The sequence below is a fragment of the Silene latifolia genome, chromosome 11 (assembly GCF_048544455.1).
Source record: "Silene latifolia isolate original U9 population chromosome 11, ASM4854445v1, whole genome shotgun sequence".
NCBI lineage: Eukaryota > Viridiplantae > Streptophyta > Magnoliopsida > Caryophyllales > Caryophyllaceae > Silene > Silene latifolia.
The window spans coordinates 189,129,709-189,136,522 of NC_133536.1; the positions used below are offsets into that span (position 1 = coordinate 189,129,709).

General features: G+C 33.4%; 1 long non-coding RNA gene across 3 annotated transcripts; it reads left to right on the forward strand.

Moving 5' to 3' along the window:
- The first annotated feature begins 375 nt into the window (after window positions 1-375).
- Window positions 376-2,948, forward strand: LOC141612181 (uncharacterized). Of its 3 annotated transcripts, none has more exons than XR_012529008.1 (4): window positions 376-754; window positions 1,921-2,047; window positions 2,122-2,221; window positions 2,335-2,948. It is a non-coding gene; the product is annotated as an uncharacterized LOC141612181 (long non-coding RNA). The 3 variants fall into 3 exon arrangements; XR_012529009.1 differs by having other exon boundaries at window positions 2,143-2,221; XR_012529007.1 differs by having other exon boundaries at window positions 2,155-2,221.
- The last annotated feature ends 3,866 nt before the right edge of the window (window positions 2,949-6,814 follow it).

Below are 6,814 nucleotides of genomic sequence, written 5' to 3' on the forward strand. Positions count from 1 at the left end.
ATTAAGTAATACTACGTGTATAACTATCTCAAGGGTAGCCGAGCAAGGCCAAGCTCGGGCTCAGCTCGTTAACACTCCTAATTCCAACCATCTATATAAACAATTGGTCTCCCTTGTGACAGGTTACCATTTGTGACGGATATTTTGTGAGATAAAATGGTAACAAAATGGGTTAGTGGAGAAAGGGGACCACATGAATAGTGTTGCAGAGAGAGAAAAAGTGCGTACATTGTGAGGTAAAATGATATCCGTCTTCAGCTTGTGACGGATATGTCATGTCTTCAATGAGAATTTGTGCTATATAAAATAGTACTGTATTTGATAGTTCTACATCTATACTTATAATAAAAGAGAATAGAGGTGTGACACTACCTTGAGAGTGTTTATGTCCCTAGCTGACATCATTATTTACGAAAATACCATAGAACCCATTATCTCAGCTTTCTGCCTTCCTCCTTCCATGTTCTTATCCTCATTCACCGTCTTATATTTTTCCCCCAAATATTATCCTCATTTTTCCTCACAAAAACTAGGCCCCAATACTCAATTATACCCCTACTATCCAAATGATCCAATTCTCTCTATTCAATTTCCAAACCTTCTGTTCTTCCCCAAATCACTAAACCCTAATTTCAGATACCCAGTTTTTATCCTTCTTTTCTGGGGTACGACATGGGAGACTTCAACAACGATGCCTTCTTGCGCTGTTAAAAAAGTTTTCCAGAACCGCGCCAATGTTCTTCAGCTCAAAATGGTAAGATCTTCATTAAATTGTTAGATCTAATACACTGTTAATTAGGCTTAGCTATTATGATTTGCTGTTTGTTTAGGGTTAAAATTTCCGTTTATTTTAATTTACTCTCACATCTTCAAATTATTTTTTGTTGTTTTGACTGATTTTGCATTGCCGATTCGATAGCAAAAATGTTATGTTAGGTTTTCGCATTCATGATTTCTGTTTATATTGAATGAGGTGATTTGTACTACACGTGATTATATAGTTTAATTCTGTATTTTTTGCATCTTGTAGTTATTTTGATGTCGTTGAGGTAATGAAGGAATTACCTATCTTACGTATCCGGTGGGTTGAAGGGGAGAAAAGTTCAGAATTTTTAATTTCTTTAAATTTTGATTATTATTCGAAGTCGGAAACCTTAGAAATAAGAACGATGAAGTAATGAACCGACTGATTAAAATTTACGGGATCTGTTTTTTTACACAAAAACTCCGGAGAGACGGTCTCTCCATAGCGTTATTGAGAGACCTCAATAAGGTGAGGGACCCACTGAATTTTTTTTCCCTATTATGTCTCTCACTAAATTTGTGAGAGACGGTCTCTCATGAGACCTACTGTTTTTTTTATTAGAAAGAAGAGAGATGATGGTTGTGTTTAGAGGTTAGACTTGCGTTAAGTATTATTGATGAGAAGAAGCCAACTTTTAATGGTGATTAATTAAACAAATTTATTGAGAAGAGGAAAGTATGGGAGAAGGAAACTGAAAATTAAAACGGAATGGCAAAATAGTAATATGTGATGTTCAAAATGGTAAGATCTTCATTAAATTGTTAGATCTAATATACTATTAATTAGGCTTAGCTATTATGATTTGCTGTTTGTTTAGGGTTTGATTGAAGGCTGCTTGTTTCTGATTTGTTATATTTCTTTGTGTGTGGTAAGAATGGTTAAGAAATAAGATTGAATTGGGGATTTTTTAGGGGATTTGCGAGCTGGAAATAATATACCTCAACTAATTTTAATTTTCGTGATTTATCAGGTTAATTTTTATGGTACATTTTTACTGTTGGCCCGTTTAACAATTCAGTTACATACAGCTGTTTTAGGCGATACTTTGTACTTTTGTAGTGTTGTGAATCAATAGTTAGAGGTGATTATTGAATAGTTACGATTTTTTTTTGTAGATCTCTGTATAGATTGAGCAGTCTCACCCTACTTGTTTGACGAACAAGTTGCTGAAGTTTTTTGAAGCTCAACCTCCCTTGGAATTCAAACCACCGCCTGAGAAGAGAAAATGTCCTCCTTATACAGGTGAATAACCACTTTTCGCATGGTCTTAGCTTATCTTATATGGCAGCAAGCTGATTGGATCTGTTTTCTATTAGAAAGTGAAACTGTTGATTTAGTTTCCGATATAGGAATGCGCTCAATTTGTGAAACTTTTTGCTGAACCTGGGGATCCCTGTCAAGGAGGCTGAAACTTCGGTATGTTGGCACTTGGCACTTGCTTATTTTGCCAGCATTTTTCGACGAGTTATAAATGTTATTTCCATCTACTGATCGTACAATCGCCTATTTTCGTATGTTCGTGCTTAAAGGAGATGATTTGTGGTGTTCATAGTCTATCCTTGGAGCTTAAAATAATCTCATTTGAGTGCTGTCAGCATCAGTTCTAAGCTGTAACTTGTCTGGGATGATCTCCTCATATTGACATGTATATGTTGTATAGCTTGTGTATCATACATATATCGTCGATATCACGATGATTTTCGAAGCTTGGCCATCCTGATGGTGCCCAACTACTCACCGCTCAAGCCTACATCGACGTGCCTTCCCTAGACCCTGTTTATCAAGCCATCACAGTATCACCACGAGGTTTTTGCTTCTGTAGTTCTGTCATGGTGAGAATTGAATGAGCAATTTGACGCAGACCACGACAGTGATAATGATCAACATGATAATGCTCTTAGAGTTGGTGTTGAACATCCTTTATGACATTGTTTAAAATCAACTTGATTTTTTTTGTGTTTGGGAAAGATTGGAGGTCTGGGATGTCGTTCTATCCCCCCCTTCCATGTTTTCCTTCTCTTTTTAATTTTATTCATTTCTTTCATTTTTCTTTTGAAAATAAGAAATGAATTTAATTTGATCTTTTTTTTTGAGAGATTGTGGCGATTTTGATCCTCTTTTTATAAAGGAGTAGAATTCTTCAGTTATCTTGTTCACACCACCATTAACATCTTTCGATTTAGTGCTCAAGAGTCGAGACTATTTTTTGTCACAATGTTGTTACCTTTTGTAACCGCCAACCATCGTAATACTACCTTACACAACTGATTCTCTTTATTCAAAATTAATGGGAATATTTCGATTTCTATTTATCTCCAGTTTTCTCTGTTATGTATTTTCATGTTTACTGAAAATTGCTCCTCATATTATGATATATTAACCTATTGCATCAGGTGATTTACTTATTTAAGCCAAGCGATTTTCTCTTAGGTGGGATTTGGTTTTGTTTGCTTGATGTCACTAAGATTGTGTGCGAGTTCATATTTTGATGAAATTTTGGTGGAGTTAATTAGTAAACAAAATTGTGGTCGCAAGACACAACTACTGACTAACATGTGTTCGAATAATTGCCCCAACTAATTCTATTGCTTTTCTTTCATATCTGGTCGTTGTATTTTTTTTTTTTTTTTAAAAATGTTGATTTCTCCAAATTAAAAATACACTACCAAAAAAAATGTCGCACAATATTTATCAATGCATGTTAAATATATCAATTTTGACCTTATAAAAATCCGATAATGCAATAAAACTTTCGAAATAATTAGTAAATTACTTTCGTACATTAGAAAAAGTAAGAGTTTACCTATTATTCAATTAACGACAAAATTAAAATAAATCTAATCTAATAAATGAAAACAATATTATTTTTATTAAAGGCAAATTATTTAAATGTTTTATAAACAATATTTAAACCAAGATAATTTATTTTCAATGAGATACATGAAAAAATTCAAAATAAATTTGACATAAACTTAAAACCTTTATTATAGTCGGCAGATCTACAAATTTGAAACTCTAAACAGCAGATGACAAGATTTTTCCCACTGAAATTGTTTCAAAACACAGTTTTCATATAAATTAGATCAGAGTTAGAATGAATCGACGGATGAGGCCGACTGAGGTGAAGGGAGAAGGAGATTGTGAATGGAGGGAGATTAAATGAGGTAGTGGACAAGGGGTTATAGACTTATAACATTTTAGGCAGCGAGCAATTTTGCTGGACATTTATGGAGGTGGATAATAAGGAAAATGGATGCTCTCCATTTGCTTTCTCTTCATTTCCTCTCACAATCTCCTTAAATAATTATTTCCTCTTTCATCCTCATTTTCCTTTATTTTTATGCGTAAATTTAGAACCGTTAGATGTTGTCAATATGCGATCCGGGCCATTAATAGGTATTTGCCTCTCCATTTCTTTTGAGAAAATGGAGAGAAAATGCGCTCGATAATAAGGGTAAGTGTAATTAGGTTAAAGTGAAATTGGAGTCTAAAGACAATTCTTAGTTTGGGCCAAGAAGCGATGGTCTTACGAAATACGCGGAGTACTTGATTTTAGATTTTATCTTGGGTATACTCCGTACAGAGTATTATCGTAGTTTAATTCGATTAATAATTTATAGATAAGACTGTATTATCCGTCTTGAACTTAAGATATGTTAAATATCACCCACATTGGTATATAAGACAAACCTTTTATCTTTTCAAATGCATTCTACTTTTGTCTTATTAATCTCATATGGGTATATTTGACCAGTCTTAAGTTTAAATGGATAATGCCCGTTTTAGCAAAAGAAATTTAATAGTTTTTTTTGTTTTTATTAGTTTAATTGATTTATTTGTTTAAAACATTGTCAAATTATATTAGTTTGATTTAATTTATAATTAGTTGTTCAATTAACAATTTGTTGCTTCATTTTAGTTCTTAGTAAGTTTATCATAATGGGTTTAATTTTAAACATAATTATGTTTTATATCCTTAGTTATTAACTTATCGTTTAGTCATTGAGTCAAGCGGGCTAGCTATGTTGGGTCGGTTTTTGGACCCTAAACTTACATATAATTTCAAGTTTGAATAGATCGGGTCGTAGGGTAAAATTTAAATGTTTTTTTTTTTTTTTTTTTTTTTTTTTGGTACGCAAAATTTACATGTGTTTTATTCCTGGAAAAAACACGCGTGGTCGAATCCACTCAATTATTTTCCTTTAATTAAAATAGTTTCGCAAAAAATAAAAAGGTAAACAAATCATTGAGGCGGAGGGAGTAGTTTATAGTTTAGAGTGTTACACGAAGATTATTTTATTTTATTTTTGTATTTTCATATGTTAGCTTTGTTAGGATATGTTTTCATGCGGAATATATTATTAAAATCACTATATATCCTTGTTATTAGAAAAGTCCTGCTTTAAGTCACTTTTCAATTTCACATCCAAAAAAATAACTTGCCTGAAGAATTCAATCTATTTGCCTGTATTGATTCGATGAGATTATGTTTTTCATAAAAGTTTTGGAATATTACATAGAGTAATCGTAATTGATTTACTCTATTAACAACAGGTTTGCTCCGCAATTGAAAATACTCCTTAAATTATAAGGAGTTTCCAAAATCAATGATAAGATTCTGCCAGTTTATAGTTCTCAACGATTACATGATACCCTTAAAGTTTGACAAAATCGTCATGTTATTATGATGTTAATTCAAAAGCTCAATTAACATAGTAAAAAGGAAACACCATATAAATGCACCAGACACACAATAATTGTATAATATATCCCTTATGTGTTTTAAAAATGTTTAATTGTATTTATAAATAACGTAACGTTCGTGTATATTTTTTATATCATATTTAAACAGTCTTCTATATTATTTAACCGATTAAACAACTTAAACAGTTGTTGTACAATCGTCCGCAACCACAATCGTTACAAATGAAAAACGTTGGATGCACGCGGCGTTCCAACTAGTTTAAGAAATACGAAGTATATAACAATCTTAAGGGAAGTTAAGTGTTTCCTCTCAGTCTCTCACTCTTATTTGCTACTCCGGTCTCCGTACCAAACAAGCTAAAGTAATTTGTACGAATTGTGTCCATGGTTTTTTCCATTCACAAAATCTCATTATAGACGGCAACTATCCGTCTATAACTAAAGACGCGCCAAGTACCATACCACATTACGCATAAAACAAACAACAACTTGCGTGGTGGGGTCCAAAAATATCACTACTTTAAGGGTATTTAACTCGTCTCTTGCTATAGACGGATATATCCGTCTATAGCAAGACTTGCTGTTTTCCATTTAATCCAACTCAAAGGACCCATGAGAGAGACGTTAGGTTAATAAACATAGCTTCGTAAGAGCATCCGCAAAGGTGTGATTTTAGCTCCCTATATACCATCTCTCTCCTCATATGAGGCACTTCATTGTTGCACACACCTTCCCATAATATGGGGTTCCACTACTTTTAGGGAAGGTCCTCAACAAAATACAAGGCAAATTTTGTGTTCTTTTGGGGAGGTTCCCAAAATATTACATGTATATTAGAATTGTTGGGGAACCTCATTGTTGCGGAGATGTAATTATAAAATGGGAAGGGTAAATGAAAAAGTTAGTGGAAAATGAGGTGGACGAATAAGAAAAGGAAAAATAAAATATGGGGCACCTCACCTTTGCGGATGCTCTAAGGTCACAATATTAGGCTGCAAAAGACGAGAGTACTCTTTGTTCGTGATGGTGACTTAAAGTGGGGAATACCATACTTAGTTCTTTGAGGAGTACGCCATAAATTACTCTACTCACTATTGTGACAGTTTTTATACTTATTATTCGAAAGACTTCAATTCTGCATATAAATATATGATGTTGTACTGCCACATTCAATGTCCCTGTTTATATCATTCCTTAGGTTATTGCACTTATACCATCCCCAAGCAAGGTCACCGACTGGGTCGTGACCTTGTCGGGTCACGCTAATGACTCCTTAAACTAGGATTAACAACACGATTTTGGTGA